Below are 17,957 nucleotides of genomic sequence, written 5' to 3'. Positions count from 1 at the left end.
TAAGACCATTTTCTTTCTGATAAAAAAAAAAACTCATCTCACAACACAGGCAAAAATCAATTCTAAATTATGAAAACATAAAAGTGAAAAACAAAGCTCAAAATTTTAAGATAATTTAAGAATAACTTTATGACTCATCTAGAGAGGAAAGACTTTCTCAAGTCACAAAAAAAGAAGAGCAAGATGGATAATTTTTTAACTCCTATGCTGAAAAGTCTCAAAAATCCACCATCCATTGCTTTCAGAAAATCTTTCCTTAGACAACTACTTATGATTAGGATTTTTAAATTTTCCAGAGACATTCCCAATAGTGTATATATATATCGTTCCAGCATAGTGCCTATTAAATTACTGATGCTTCAATTTCTGATAAAGTTCAGTGACTTCCTGAAACCAAACACCTATGACCCAGCACCAATATCAGCGGTAGGATGTGCCTTGACGGTGATCAAAACAGAGGCGCAGGGAGTGAGGAAGGAAGATGGTTGGAATAAAAGCCATCAATCACTATTTTGCTTTTCTTGTTTTCCCAAGTCTGCGTTGTCTCCTTGAGAAACCTAGAATGAGATCACTTCTCACGTACATTCCTACTTCCTGGTTGGCTTTGGGGGATTTATCTGTTTCAGAGTCATTCGCTGGAATGTTCTGGGAATGCTGAGAGATGTCAGGCCTGTTAGTCAAAGGAGCCACATGGGAGGTCTTGGGAGAAACACTAAGATATGGTGGAGCCTGGTTTTGTTTTGTTTTTGTTTTTATTTTTTTTAATATATGAAAGAATTGTTGCTCCTCTTTATAAATCCATCAGTCAAAATGCAGTTGGATGGAGGGATTTCTGGTCCTGCCTGGAACCACCATAAGGGAGAGGGATTTCACCCCGTGAAGCTGCTTGATGCTTCCAGGGTCTTGGAATAAAGCGACACATAGGTCAAACATGCCTTTACACACACACACACACACACACACACACACGAGTGCATCCACACACATGTGCACACACACCTAGAAGAGTAGCTGTGCTGTATAAATCACTTTTATACCTTTGTGGTTTTAAATTGTTTGTAGTGTTTAAGCTACACAAGACCCAGATGCGTGACTGTTGCCTGTGCAGCGAATGATTCTCAGTGAATTGCCTTCATCTAATGGATGTAGAGGGGCTATTTCAACTGCCAATTTTTACCTCATTACTTTCACTCTCTCTTCACCATAGTGTTCCACATTCAGTAGCAGAACTAAGAGTCTCAGCAGTCAACAGAGACAAGGGGCAGAACAGTTCATTGGCACTTGCAGAGAGAAAAGTTTCTTATAGTTGTTAGACCAAAGTGGATTGTTTCCATTGTCCCAAATGAGGGGGCAACTTTAAAACAAGAGGGGAAATGAAAAGAGAGAAGCAAAGTGGAATCAAACCTTTTTATCATTTGCTCCAATTCAATAGATGTAAATTAGAGGGGAAAAAATGTGTTCTGAAGGCCGTTTTGAATAAAAGTCGAGACAGAAAATGTGAAGATGTGGTTTTGAACAATGGAAGAAAGAGCTGGGGAAAGTGTGGCAAGCTGGGCCGAGAAGGGGAACCAAAAATCTAGCTATAGTTCAGGTCCTTGCACACCAAAACAGCTCAGGAGAGCGAATGGAGATGTGAGTTAAGCTAGGGAGGAGAGAGTTAAGGACCTCACAGGACAGACTTCTGGAGCTCAGCACATGGTCTCCCCCAGCCCTGCTAGGGCTGCACTGTCCCACGGTCCCCCAGATGGACCAGTTCCCAGTAATCTACTTTAGTGTGTTCTTCCCTCTTGCTCCCCCAAGGGTAAAAGGATGAAAGGAAGCAATCGCCCCGAAAACAGAAACAAGCCTCCTGGGAAAAATTAAAGTTAAAATTACCTCCGAGATTTAGTGATCTAAATAATTTGCAAGTCAAAAGTATTTATTGATTCCTGCTATGAGTGAGACCATCCGGTATTTTTCTTTTTCTTTCTGGCTTATTTCGCTGAGCATGATCCCTTCCAGCACCATCCATGTTGCTGCAAACTGCATGTGTTTATCTTTTTTGAATGCTGAGTAATATTCCATGGTGTATATGGACCACATCTTCTTGATCCAGTCATCTATTTTTGGGCATTTGGGCTGTTTCCAAAGCTTAGCTATTGTAAACAGTGCTGCTATAAACATAGGGGTGCAGGTGTTCTTTGGAATTGATGTTTCTGTGTCCTTTGGGTAAATACCTAGGAGTGGAATTGCTGGATCATATGGAAGCTCTATGTTTAGTAGGTCCAGAAATCTCCACACAGCTCTCCATAGTGGATGGACCAGTTTGCACTCCCACCAACAGTGCAGGACAGTTCCTTTTTCTCCACAACCTCGCCAACATTTGTTGTTGCTAGTTTTTTTAATATGTACCATTCTTACTGGTGTGAGATGAAAAAGAATAACTATAAGAAAGAAAATATCCAAATCAACAAACAACTATGAACCAGAGACACTCTATGGGGGGTGGGGGCGGGGAAAGGAGGGCTTGGGGTCAAAATAAGGGGGTTGTAATTGTATGGGGAATATAAAAATAAAATTTAAATTAAAAAAAAGAAAAATGTGTTTATGTATGCCCTGATAAACAATCCATTACATTCTTCCATCCTGAGCAACAACCAAAAATTGATGTGCTCACTTTAAAACACAATCCATGTAAATTTAATCAATGGAGATTGATTTAAAACAGAACACAATTTAAAACAAAATGTATAATGATAATTTGCATTAATCACATGATTATACTAGGATGTTTGCAGTGAGGATAAAAATACGAACAATAAGTGAATTATCCACTGGCTACCCAACAGTGGCTTTGTTCTTTCAAATTCTTTTCTATTTTTGAACAAGGCTCCCCTGGACAATAACATAGACATTGAACAAAGCACCTATTAAAGGTACAGGTTTTGCAGAAAATATTCTTAATGAATATTAAATGTGTCTATATGAAAATTAGGTAATAATCTAGTAACTCAGGGGGAAATACCAGCTGGACGTCTCTGTAGGTGTGGTTGGAAATCCAGAATTTGGGTGGCTTATTTTTTTCTGGAGAGGGACCCAGATGGGTGAGGAATAGGGTAAGGAAATAATCAGTAGGGTGAGAAAAATAATTTTCAAAGTCCCCAGTTTACATTTCATGGCAAAACAATGTGTACTTTACCAGAAATTTTAGAGGAAAGCAGTTATTTGAACTCAAAGCATTATTTTCCTCCTTAAATTGTTTTCACTTAAATGTTAAGATTTTCCTCTTCCAAGAAGTCAAAGGAAGAGCAAGTACAGCTGTCTTTTTCTTTGAACATGGGAACAGCTTTTACAGTAGTTATAAGTTTGATTATATCCAGAGACAGCCTCTCCCAAGGGAAGATTTATCAACCAAGTCAGCATCAAGTACAAATATTCACAAACAGTTGTTGAAACAGTTGTTTATCAACAATATCAAAGGACATCTGCTCTGCCCCTTGTAACCGGAGAAGGGACAGGAGCCTTCAGTCCTATTTCTTCCCCTACGTATTTTGCAAATTTGGCTCCTGGTCTCATCTATTATGCTAATCAGGACAGAACTGGGGGAGATCTGGAGAACACCTTGATTACATTGGAAATGGTCCATCGGTACTCAAGAAAGAAAATAGAGCTGCAGGAGTGGCCAGGAAGATGAGAAATAAAGAGATAACATAGCGTGTTTGGGGTGGAGGTTGGGGGTTGTGCAATCAAAGAGAGAATTAAAAATATGTTGCTATACATAATCCACTTTGGCAATGATTGGAGATGCTGGATTTTCACTTCTGTTGCCTGCTGAGTCAACCTGCAGAGACTGTCCTCAGGTGAAGTCCACCTGACCCACCTTTCACTAGAGGCCTTGGCCTCTTCCACACAGACCCACCTCTCCCCATTTTATACCCTCAGTTTGGTGCTGAATTGTGTCCTCTCAAAATCAATATATTGAAGTCCTAGCCCTAGTACTTTAGCATGTGACCATATTTGAAGATAGGATCTTTGAAGAATTCATTAGAGTTCAATGAAGTTGTTAGGGTGGGCCTTGATGCAATATGACTGATGCCCTTATAGACAGAGGAGCTTGGGGCACACCCAAGGAGGCAAGACCAGAAGACGCCCGGAGAGGCAGCTGTCCATAATCGAGGAGGAGGGACTCAGACTGCCCACCGAGGACCTTGGACTGCTGGTCTGCAGAGCTGGGAGGAAGGACAGCCCTAGCAAACTCAGACACCCCTTTAAAGTATGCTCTCCTTTGTGCCTGTCTTTCTCTTTCTCTCCGCAACTGCCTAAAACATCTAAGATTCTCTAACATGCATATGGACAAGAAAACCTGAACTCAAACAAGGGTCAGTTACCAAGAAGAGGCAGAAAGTGACCCAGGACTGGGACTGTGGGAGGATGCGGTGCCAGGACAGGGTCACCCAGAAGAGAAGGATGGAATATAAGGCTCTTGGTAGGGGTGTGTGAGTGTGTGTGTGTGTGTGTGTGTGTCATTGTCAGCTCCGGAGTGAGAAAAAAAAAGAAGTGATGTGATTAGTTGCACCATCCTCTGTGCCAACTACTCAGTCAAATGCTCCATTGTTTTATGATGTTCAACCACCCCTAGGGAGCCAGGGGGTAGGGGACAGGTGTTGGCATCAACCCTGTCAAATAGGTTTCCAGAAAAGGACTGGCCTGTCCACGAGCTCCCTCCAGACTCTGGCCTCATTATCATTATAGACTCCCAGGTTCTAGGACAATGAATTAAGGACAGTGAAATTCCTAACTACTTTTTTTTTTTTAAGATTTATCTATTTATGCATACAGGAACTGGGGTACAGGCCAGAGGTGCGGTGGATGAGAGGATTCACCAGAGACAGAGTGGGGAACAGAACAGGCAGACTGACTGAAATACACTGCTGAGGAAGCAGCAGGGAGACAGGAGAGGTCTGCCTCACCATGTTCGTAGCTCTCTGGCCAACCAGAGATGGAACTCTTGCTGCAGAGACTGCAGATATCTTCACAGGGCTCTGCTTTAATCCCTTGCACCACCAGGGAGGCCCAAAATTCCTAACTATTAAAGATGGGGAGCCATAGCCTTGGCTGGCATGACTACCCATTCAGGATAGAGCATGGAGTCTAGAGGGAGGTGCAGAAGACAAGGGAATTGACACTGAAATGCTAACTGACCCCGTAGAAATTTGGTCACTACATTCTTGCATTCTGCACCCATAGAGCTTGGGTCTGGTTCCACACACATGTGAACATCCTTGCCTGAGTTTCCGGTCACTAAATGATTTCACTTAATGACTGTCCCCTCACCCCACTTTGTATTTAACAAGTCCCAAGTATATGCCCTTTAATCAGCCGGCCCCCAGCTGGCCACATACAATAAATAGATATGTCCTCTAGAGTATAACATCCACCAGCACAGATGCATCTCATGACACCTCAGGCATCTAGTCATGCCCGAGGCACCTGGTGGCTGTGGCGCTTTCCACCAGGTAAATGTGCCTTTACAAAACACAAAGATAAGTGAGTTAAGATCTGGAATTGGCTTAAGAATGATTAGGATCAGCCTCCCTGGTGGTGCAGGGGTTAAGTCTCAGCCCTATCAGGCTTGCCAGCTACTGCAGCCTGAGTTTGATCCCTAGCCATGGAGCTAACCCACATGGCACAGCAGACCTCTCCTGTCTTGCCTGCTGCTCCCCTCAGCAGTGTATTTCTGCAATCTGCCTGTTCTGTTACCCACTCTGTCTCCGGTGAATTCTCTCACCCCCAAACCTCTGGCCTGTACCCCAGTTCTTGTATGCATAAATAAATAAATCTTTAAAAAAAATGATTAGGACCATGAGATTTCCTTTCCCAAGAAACTCTTCAATAAACTTCAATGTGGGCTTTTATGTCTAAAATCAAAGGCAAATTGAATCAAAAGAAAGTTCAGAGGAGAAATACTCATCATCGATCACAACTTCACAGCATTGCCCAGTTGTATTTGAGTCCTACCTACTCAATAACTGCTTTTGCTCTGCTCCCCTTTCTGCAAATCAAGGCTGACTAAATACTTTCTCTGTGTGTGTGAATAGGATTCTGCAAGATGTTTATAAATGTGAACGCTTCACTAGAGTCTAAAAGCCCCTGTCCTAGACACTCTCCTTGTAGTGTTCATAAATCAAATGGTTAAGCCTCTCCTACATCTTCAGATACAGCTCCAAATATATTCAGTTGGCACAGCAGCAAAAATGAGACACTCATATCCAGGTTTCAGTGCCATCGCGCAAGTTATGAGCTAGAGAAATGTTTAAAAACTCTAATTTTTTTAAGGTTTTATTTATTTATTTATACAAGAACCGAGGTACAGGCCAGACACGTGGGAGGGTGAGAGGATTCACCAGAGACAGAGCAGGGAACAGAACAGGCAGACTGAGGAAATATACTGCTGAAAAACTCTAATCTTTTAACCCTCCCATTCTAATTTCTTTCTTTTGTAAAATAACTTGAAGCCAGAATGATCATCGTTTAAATGATCATGAGAAAAAGTAGTTTCATTACATTATTTTTTGCACATTTTAGGATTAAAATATAAATTTTATTTGTCATCCACACTTAACTAAATTATAGAGGTGAGATGTCATAAAAGTGATTTTCATTCATATTCCTTTACTGATTGTTTCAGTGTGTAAAATTTTATTTGGACACATTAGCAAAGCTTTTACTGTTCTCTGCAAAGGACCACAGAAATGTTTTTCTACTCTGATGATGAAATCTTTAATGCCATAAAGAAATTTGTATTTGTCATAACAATTAAAGTTGTGAATTAATTTTATAACCTTAACATAGAATTATAGCACTATTGACAGATACATCTCCCACATTCTAAATAGCTACCATATGTAATATGGAATTGTGCGTATATAAATATGTATAAAAAGATACACGTAATATATAAATATGCATCCCATATAAGTATACATATATTAGTATACTAACTATATTTTGCCTATAACATGACTTCTTTAGCTCTTGACTAGCTTTTTTTTATTTTTGTCATTGTTGTGTCTTTTAGGTTCCAAAGGACCCGTTTTTGTCTTGGTCATTGTTAGTAACTGGCTTTATGCTCTACTGGGCTTTATGCCTTGATGCCATGTCTAACCATTATTCGTGACTGAGGCAATCCACAGTTTAACTACAGTAATTAGAAACATACATCTTAATGAAAAAAGTAGCTACAATTTTCTCTCATGATGTTACACAGCCTGACTTCAGTGCTTCTGTTGAAAAACAAGTATTATCTTGTCCTTCAACAAAGAACTTGCCAGTTTTCAGATGAACTTCCAAATTTTTGATGGAAATAAAGTCAGAGAAGGAAGGTCTATTTCCAGGCTGTTGACCAAAACTGACTCTGTATTTCATCTAGCAGTCTCTTAAATCAGCTCAATTTGTTACTTTTTTCAATCATCTCAGGTTTAACTTTGAACTTATAAAGAAAGAAGACTTCCCTCCCCTTTTTCTCTTCCAGGGGTCAGTGCCCATCCTTTTTTTTTTTAAGATTTATTTATTTATGCATACAAGAGCTGGGTGTAGACCAGAAGTGCAGGAGGTAAGAAGATTCACCAGAGACAGTGGGGAACAGAACAGGCAGATGGACTGAAATACACTGCTGAGGGAGTGAGCAGCAGGAGAGTCAGGAGAGGTCTGCTGCACCATGTGGGTAGCTCCCTGGCCAAGGATCGAACTCGTGCTGCAGTAGCTGCTGATAGCTTCATGGTGCTGAGATTTTAACCCCTGCACCACCAGGAAGGCCTGTCTTCTCCTTGATTTTATGCCCTAATCTAGGACAGGCAGATGCTTTCCTAGATTACTCTGGAGCTGTGGCAACCTAATAGGCAACTCCACCCTCTATGCATAAGCCATTAGGTGACAGAAAGTTAAGACTGTTCTCAGTGAGGCCCTCTGTCTTCCACCTTGGCCTGGAGAGTGAGGACAGAGAGCCTCTCTGCTCTCAAGTCCTTAAACCTGAAAGGGAGTTGAATTACATTTTGCCCGGGACTCACTGCCCAAAGTCAGGGTGGGCAGAGGGCACAGAGTCCCACACTGCGTGTAACTTGCTAAGCTCCTCTCTGGACTCCGCTCCCCATCCCAGCCCCTACACAGCTGAAGGGGCAGAGAAACCAGCTCACATTCAACTTCTTCAAAGCTTCTATTTTTTAATGCCTAAACCCAAGTTTAAAAAAGTTCAAAACAAGGGCCTCCCCCGGTGGCGCAGCGGTTGAGCACCTGGCTGCGAGGCTGCCCGCAGCCTCTGCAGTGCGGGTTTGTTCCCCGGCCACCGGCAAGGGTCCCACCAAAAAAAAGTTCAAAACAAGACATAATACAGTAAATATATTGGAAAAAATTCTCTGTTAATATCTCAGAATTGGGGCCTCCCTAGTGGCGCAAGGGGTTAAGCACTGCACTATGAAGCAATCTGCAACCTCTGCAGCACAAGTTCGATCCCTGGCCAGGGTGATTACCCACATGGCACAGCAGACCTCTCCTGACTTGCCGACTGCTCCCCTCAGCAGTATGTTTCAGTGGATCTGCCTGTTCTGCTCCACACGCTGTCTCTGGTGAATCCTCTCACCCTCCTGCATCTTTGGCCCTGTACCCCAGCTCTTGTAAACATAAATAAATAAATCTTTAAAAAAAAAAATCTCAGAATTGTTATCCTACTACAACTCCCTATCATGATTAATAAATGTAAAAGGAGAAGAATGAGTTCTTCTCTTAGCACTTCTTTTTTTTAAACTAATTTATTTATTTATACATGCACTGGGTACAGTCAGAAGCGCGGGAGGGTGAGAGAATTCACCAGAGCCAGAGCGGGGAGCAGAGCAGGCAGAAGGACCGAAGTACACTGCTGAGGGGAGCAGCGGGCGGCAGGAGAGGTCTGCGCGCCATGTGGGACCCTCCTCCGGTGGCCGGGGAGCAGCCGGGGATTGAACTGGCGCTGCAGAGGCCGCGGGCAGCTTCGCAACCCAGCGCTCAACCGCTGCGCCACCGGGGAGGCCCTCTTGGTACTTCTGTGATAAGTATGTTTAAAATATTGAAAGATGTGAAAATTTCCCTCTGTATGTGGCTCCCTGGTTTTGTTTTGGTTCCTAATTGTGACTTATTAACATTTTGCAGCTAAGTTTTTACATCTTCGGTAATAATATAGATATGGTGTCAGCAGTTTACTCAGAAAGAAATAAAAGCATTTCATAATGTTCAAAGTAATTAAAATTAACTCATCCAATTTTATTTCTACAGAAAGTCATTACTACTGAAAACTCCTAGAAGAAATGAAATTTTTATCATATATGATTATCTCAGAACAGAAATGCAGATGGATTTCAATTTTTTATGTCTTTTGACCATTTTGTAATTACCAACATTATGTCAACAAATATTACAATACAATGAAATGCCTTACAAGGTAATTAATTGAAAATCCAAACAAATTAAATGTAAGCTAAAACCAACTTGTTTCAATAAACGTTCGTTCACTGAAACCTCAATTATATAAAAATGTATAAGAATTTTTGCTTTGATACAGAATCACACATCTACATTAGTAAGATATACTGATCTGATTATCAGTGAATAGAATGAAATTTTAGGAATGTGTTAAATAACATGTCAAGTTCTAAATCTTACCCAGCAGTCTCATCTTTAGATGCTTCTTCCCAGCACCTTTATTCGTCACACTGTGTCACATTTAAAATATGGGATGTGTGTGCAAAAGAGCAGAGGGAAAAGGAAGGAAAGCAACTAAAAATAAAATTAAAAAATATTTTTGAGTTTCTTGATAGATTAGTTCATCAAGATCAATCACTCTTTATAGTTCATTTTAAAAATTCATCACTCCCTCCTAAGCAGCCCATAGATTTGTTTCCTCATCCTCTTAAAGAAGGGGTGGTAGAAAGTGACAAGGACATTACAAGCTTCTGAAAAGCCACCAGCACAAGGGAAAAGCTGATATTCATCATGGTAGAACATTAAAACATTGACCAAAAATGCCATTGCTTACTTGTAGGAGATATTAAATGTTTTAGTGCTGACTATTCTAGAACAGCTATAGTTTACCCTCCAATAAGGAAACTTTCAGAGAGAGTCTGGCTTAGCTCTCACTTGTTAATGGTAGATAACGATGGGTCTTGTAATTAAATGTTTCCAAGAAATGTTTTCAACTCCACAAATAATTTAGTTATTAATTTTCTTATGATTACAGATACTTTTAACATTTTTGACAGCAGCAGCAGAAACAAGATTATTCTTCCTGTAGTTCTTTAAGATACACTGATAGCTATCTCTCTGCATACTCAGGCAATAAATTCAGATGCTTGTTGATCACCTACTAAAATAAAAATAAATTCTGTAGGAGGAGGTAAAAATGTACAGTTGTCAGAAAACACACAAAGAAAATAAGTTATAAATGATCATTACAAAGGAGAAACCAAATAAAGGAGAGTAAAGAAAAGGCTTTCCATTAACTCAAAAGAGAAACACACAATTTTGCCTAAAGGGTGTTGAGGTGAGTTTATATATTGTGAGAATTCTGCTGCTCTCCAGGATGGTAAGGTGTGGTCAAGTGGAGCACAGCAGACCATGTCCAGCACAGAGAACTGAAAAGGAGGGTGAGTGAGTGGGAAATTATTCATCTAGATAGAATACACAAAGTGCCTCTAAATCGTGAAATCCTCTAATGCTAACAAATCCTGCAAACACTGTGGCAAGGGAGGCAAATTCCTTACGTGAGCACTCAACATAAATCATTAAGAACAACTACCAATAAAACATGAACCTGTTCTAAGTTTCTGGCTCAGCTACCAAGCATGAGAAGTAATTAATGTCCATTCTAATATGAACACAGTTCAGAGGACTATGTGCTGCAGACTCATTTCTAACTTGAATCCTGCCATGCAGTTGCTAAGTCACTCCAGGAAAGTTACCTGACTCCTAGAGAATGGGGATAATCAAAGTCATTCCTTCCTCATCCCAAGGCTGTTGGAGAAAGAAAATGGAACCCAAAAAAAATACTTGTAAAAATTTATCACTTGGTAACAAGTTTATATATGAACATGTACCATGTGCCATATTGAAAAGTAAGACTTTCAACCACACATACACACACAAAGGATATTTGATTTTTTTCTTTCTTTCTTTCTTTTTTTTTTTTGAGATGAGAGTGAGAGCATTCATGTGTCTGGATATGCTGAAGGAATAGGTCTTCCCACAGCTACAGGAATTTCCTAATTGTTCTTCAAGCCAATGTCACTTTGTCCCCTTCCATCACACATCATGAGGGAAGGTCTAGTATGAACATCTCCAAGGGACCCGGGTTGACATTTTAGACAAAGTTTTGATGACCCCAAAACATGGCCACTGAGTCCCCCAACACAAGTATAAGACATCTCATCCAGATCTCAAGAACTTTGCATGTTTCCAACTACCTCCTCGTAGCCTTCAGAAAACAAAAGCTTCCCTCTGTTTCATTTCAGTCACAATCCTTTATGAGTGTTGAGGATCGGCGTGTCACATCACACAAGGGGCACACTTGGGGGTCTCCCTTACCATGCATCACATTAAAAAAATTCTTTAAAAATGATCTTATAATACAGGAGATATGAAATTATTTGAATAATGCAAATTGCTATCTAGTTGCATGCTTTTTCTATCTAGTTTATAAAATTCTTTAAACTATTAGAAAATATTTCTTTAAAGGAGTTTTTAAAAAGTGGTACAGAAATGCTGAATGAAAGGCTCCATGATAGAAAGAAAATAATTTGATGATGAGAAAAAAAAAGTGCACAGTAGAGCTACACATTACTTATTATTAAACAAGTGCCACAATTGCTTCTCATTAAATAATGAATTGGTGTATGACTTTGGGTGTTAACAAAGAGAGTTTTTTAGATGCTATTCTACTCTCCTTAATTTTATAATCATGTTTTAATTCTTTTTGTTGGTGGTGTTTGTTTGTTTTGAGGTAACACTGGCTTACCACACTGTATGTGACTCAGAGGCCCACGATAACACCTTCTCAGATGCCTGTCCTCACACCACACCCACCACCAAGGCACCCCTAACCCACCCTAGCCCTTGCACCTCCCTCTGCACTGTCTCCCTTCCCCTTACCCCTTCTAGTAGCCTCAATTCCATAGTCAGATGTCTGATTTTTTTTTTTAAGATTTATTTATTTTAGCATACAAGAGCTCAGGTACAGGCCAGAGATGCAGGGGGTGAGAGGATTCACCAGAGTCAAATAGGGAGCAGAACAAGCAAACTGACTGAAACACACTCCTGGGGGGAGCAGCGGTCGAGACAGGAGAGCTCTGCTGCGGCCATGTGGGTGCCTCCCTGGCCAGGGATGGAACTCTTGCTGCAGAGCTACATAGGTTGCATCTTATCCTCTTGCGCCACCAGGGAGGCCCAGATGTCTGATTTTTTTTTAATTAATTTGGTTTTGTCTGATCCTTTGTTTCTCTATATTCCACATATAACTGAAGCCACATATAACTGAATTTCTGAAGGTAAAAATAGAACCACATGCTTTGCAGGCTTGTATCTTAGGTCGCCCTAATAGATCCCACGATAACAGAGATGTTAATTTCCTTCCTGCAAACAACCCTCCTTCCTAACTTCTCTGGGCGACGCCCTGGCTGGCGAGCGAGTCAGCTGCGCGGCTGCGACACCAGACAATGTGCAGCGGAATCTGCCCGCCACATCTGCTCCGTCTCGCACGTATTTAACTAAGCTTTCATCTCTGAAGTGCAAAGGTAATTATTTCCAGAAGTCACCGAAAGAAGCAGGACCATCGGAGGATGGGGTGTTGGAGATTTGCTTAGCTTACCGACAGCGAGGAAAAAGGCAAATAGCCAAAAAAGAATTTGTGAGATTCTGCAGGAAGTATGTGTTTTACCATTTAATTTTTATCTGAGCGATAAGAAATCGACTCTGTGTCAGGAAATCCCACGGGGGCAGAGGGAGCATGCTGTTCAGCAGTGGTGGCCGGGATTTAGGGGATTCTCGGGGGAGGAAAGAGGAAAAGAACAAAATCTGCCTGATCTACTGAAACCCTCCTGCAGTGCTGGGACACTGGTGTGGTCCTGGAGCTGCATGCAAGGGAAGGTGGATTTGAACCCAGAGATATCAGTTTAGATATTGCTGTTAACATGTTGAGATGTCGTTATCATTTTTGCAAAAACATCTCGTGATTGTGAAGTTATTTTTATTAAGCAAATAAAGAGTTATTCATTTGCTTGGAATTTCTCAGGTGTTTTAAATTTTGTGACTATCATGTCAACCTTCAGAAATTGCCTAAGTTTTTTCACTCACTTGAAATGACTTCATGATGACAGCATGAAAAAAAATGCTAGTAGGGTCTTTATTTTTTTGTGATAAGTAATGAAAATGATATATTCTGTTCAATGAAAAAGAGAAAAAATTCCAAGTAGCAGAGACAAATCTGATCATTATTCTGTTGAGAAACATAACTTGTGAAAATTAGAATCCCTCATTTTAAAGATGACATAGTTATATCCATATTTCTTTCACCATGTCTAAGGTTCTAACCTTTGTAAAGATTCATATATCTGGGCCTCTGTGGTGGCACAGAGGCTAAAGACAGTGCTGTGAAGCTCTCACCAGCCACAGCAGCACAAGTTCCATCCCCAGCTGGGCAGGGAGCTACCCACATGGTGTGGCAGACCTCTCCTGTCTTGCTCGCTGCTCCCTTCGGCAGTGTATTTTAGTAGAGCTGCCTGTTGTTGCCCACTCTGTCTCTGGTGAATCTTCTCACCCCCACACCTCTGGCAGACACCACAGATCTTTGTATGCGTAAATAAATAAAAGTAAATATAATAATAATAATAATAATAATAATAATAATTCCTTACAACTAAGTATTTTTGTCTAGGATGAGCTGCTTGTGTCTCTCTCCTGATTGTAAAGCCAGCATGGAATTACTTTCATGTTCAGCCACTACGAATAATGACAACCATGTCATGACATGGGAATTCTCAACTGAACTAGAACTATATAATCTCAGAAATTTCCATGCAAATTATCCCAGACATTATTCTGCCCTAGAGAAACCGAACCGGCAATTTGCAGTTGCCAGATTACACAAAAGTGGCTGTTGCAGAGGGGGACCCTTTGGATTAGGCAAGAATTGGGCAGAGAGAGCAGGTCTGCGGCGGTGATGATGGAACAACTGAGGAACGGAATTACCTGAAAGAAGGGAAACTTGAAAAACCTTTGCTGGGAATTCTTAATATTAAACATGAATCCTTGATACACTGAATAAGATTCTTTTCCTCCTAGCACAATTTCCATGTGGCTCACTAGCCTACTTCTCAGTAGCATTTGATTGCATAGGTGAGCACTGTGTGTATACCTGGTGGAAACCAACCTGGCTAAGTCACAGACGTGCCATTTAATCTGGTAGAGAGAATATGCTGATGGCTCCCATTGCAGTAGATGTTTCTTCAGTGAGATAACAGGAAATGTAAGGGCTATTCAATTGGGGATGAGGGTTGAAGGAAGAAGTGATATTCAACTGGGGTGGAATTTAAAAGTCATGGTATTCATGACATTTAACAAAACTAATTGGACTTTTAAATTTTTAAGTAAAAACAAATAAATAAATACAAATTTAAATTTAAAAAATTAATAACAATAAATCATAATAAATAACAAATAAATAATAAACCTCTTTCCCTGCTCTCTTAAGTTCATCGAAGCTTATGTTTTAGATATACAGACTCTTGAGATTCCTGTCCCAAATGTCTGCTCACTGGCCTTGGTATTCCAAAATACCACTTTCATACTTCTCTGTCCATACATGGATATGATCAACAATGTCAAGCATGAGGCAGGAACACAGAATAATCCATGTGGCTACTTTCTACCTTCACAGATGCAGAAAATACAATATAGCAAATCCTTTTGTTTAAAAATATTTGCAGGGCCTCCCCGGTGGCGCAGCGGTTGAGCGCTGGGTTGCGAAGCTGCCCGCGGCCTCTGCGGCGCCAGTTCGATCCCCGGCTGCTCCCCGGCCACCGGAGGAGGGTCCCACATGGCGCGCAGACCTCTCCTGCCGCCCGCTGCTCCCCTCAGCAGTGTACTTCGGTCCTTCTGCCTGCTCTGCTACCTGCTCTGGCTCTGGTGAATCCTCTCACCCTCCCGCGCTTCTGACTGTACCCAGTGCTTGTATAAATAAATAAATAAATAAATCTTTAAAAAAAAAAAAAAACTTGTCTTTAAAAAAATAAATAAATAAATAAAAATATTTGCATTTCACCATTATATAGACATCCCTCTTTTAGGGGCTGGAGCACAGCAGTGAACGAAACAGACAAAACTCCCTGCTAGAAGAGAAAAAAATGACCGGGATAAATAAACTAAATGTACGATACTGTGGATGATGACGTATGCCAAGAAAAAAAAAAATAAAACAAACAAAAATAGTAGAAAGGATTTGAGAATTCAACCTAGTTTGTAAGCTTAAAAATTAGCCTCAAATACGACCTCCCTGGTGGCAACGCGGTTGAGCGCTGGGTTGCGAAGATACCTGCAGTCTCTGCAGTGCCGGTTCGATCCCCGGCCACCGGTAAGGGTCCCACATGGTGTGCAGACCTTTCCTGCCTCACCTGCTGCTCCCCTCAACAGTATATTTCAGTCAATTTACCTGTTGTGTTCCCCACTCTAACTCTGGCAAATCCTTTCACAGTTCTTGTATACATAAATAAAAATAAATCTTTTAAAAAATAAATAAAGGACTTTATTACCCACAGCAAGCAGCAGATTATCAGATAACACCATTTCCCAAGACTGGATCCCCACAGGGCGATGAGGACAAGGGCTGATGGTATCTGAACATGGCTGCATTATAGGACAAGAATTCTGAGCTTAGGGAACTCATATCTTTTAATTGATGGAAACTGCCTGAACTTTATTTCAGAGAGAACACTGCTTTTTCTTTTTAATCATTAGAATTAAGCATGCCTCTCTTGGCTCTACAAGACAAAGCTATTTCTATCTTCCAGGACTTTCAGCTATACCAACATTCTTAAAAAAATAATCCAGAATATCTCACTCCCAGAATGTACAGAATGTACTTATCTCAAATTAAAAATAAACGATATGTTTTATTATATGTTTTATAATATATTTTTCAGCAAAATATAGGCATTGTAGAGGGAGGAATTTTGTGTCTTTTTCTACTTCTGTGTTGCTACCATCTAAAGCCATGCCTAACAGATAGTGGGCACTAGATAGATAACTGTGGGGTGTTATTGTTTAATTATGAAAGTCTTGATTGGCCAGATTGCTTACTGTGATGCGTGCCTACCTACTCAGAATCCATTTGAATCGGAAAATATTTCCTACATATTGTTATCTGGCAGAGGAGGGGTACCCCAGGACCCCTAAATGTGCACACTCTTAATGATTTCTTTCATCTGCCACATTAAGACAAAGCATATTCTAGTGTGTATGACCATCAATGGAAAAGAACTTTAATACAATTAGTGTGTGATAGAGAGAAGAGAACTAATATAGATCAAAATAGTTTCCAATGAAGCACCCAAAGTTACCCATCCCCTCATAGATAAATGCCCAGCCAAACAAGGCTGGCCAAATGTGGAGCCACTGAGGCTCAAAAGCTTGCCATTAATCTAAGGCACCTGCTGGTGGGGACCCAAGGGAAAGCAGTAAAAGAGGGCAGGCAAGTCTGGAAGGAAAATAGCAAAATACAAATAGCAAAATACAAGTCAAAATAAAGGCTGCCATTGTTAGGCTTCGCAGGATCTCTCACCCACGTCTTTTTCAAGTATCTCCCTCCAATTCCCCCAAATCCCTGGTTCAAGTCCAAGACCAAGAAGCAAGCAATGTTTTTTCACAGGTCTCTCTGTTCCATGTGCCTCCTCCAGGTCTCCTTGATCTCCTTCCTTTTTTCTCCCAGTCTGCTCCAGTTTCTCCTCCGTGCTCAGCTCTACCCTTTCTTAGGGCAGGGCAGGGAACCTGGAGCCTCCCCACTCCCTGGGGATTACACTGTTACATCACGGCCTCAGCGCCATTGATTTTCTCATTTAGAAGGGTTTTGTTCCGGCCTCCCTGGTGGCGCAAGGGGTTAAGCACCATGCTATGAAGCAATCCACAGCCTCTGCAGCACGAGTTCAATCCCCGGCCGGCCAGGGGGAAATCAACATGGCGCAGCAGACCTCTCCTGTCTCGCCTGCTGCTCCCCTCAGCAGTGTATTTCAGTTGATCTGCCTGTTCTGTTCCCCACTCTGTCTCTGGTGGATCCTCTCACCCCCCGCATCTCTGGCCTGTACCACAACTATTGTATGCATAAATAAATAAATCCTTAAAAAAAAAAAAAGAAGCATTTTGTTCAAGATAATGTCATTTAAAATCATTTTCTAAGTTAAATAAAAAAGAGTAAAGTCAATATGTACTGTTTTCATTGCTTCAAATTATTTTTAATTTGCTTAATTTCCTTCCCTCACAAAAATATCGACTGGTTAGTTTTGATACTGAATTAGCAGATGTCATTGATTAGCTGTAGTAACAACATTTATAATATTTGGTAACTTCTCAGCTGTTCAATACATAAAATAAAATTTTTCTTTTTTTAACTTTTCATTCTTTCCAGAACACAAATTCTGGAATTCTGTAAAGTGTATTTAGTTCTGACACGAAGTTATAATTCTAGATGTATTATTTAACCACTAGGCGCTTCCCTTTCTCCATAGGTAAAAAATGAATTAATTACATTATCAACCAACGGAACTGCTAGGAAGGCTAAAAGAGAGAACACTTGCCAAGCATTTACTAGTGTCTGGCAGGCAAAAAATTCTCAGTATGTCTTGCTATTATTACATTTTAAACTTGAATAGATGAAATATCTTCATCAAAATATCTTCCGATAAGCATAAGTC

The sequence above is a fragment of the Talpa europaea genome (genome assembly GCF_964194135.1).
Source record: "Talpa europaea genome assembly, chromosome: 4".
NCBI lineage: Eukaryota > Metazoa > Chordata > Mammalia > Eulipotyphla > Talpidae > Talpa > Talpa europaea.
This window is presented reverse-complemented; position numbering follows the sequence as displayed.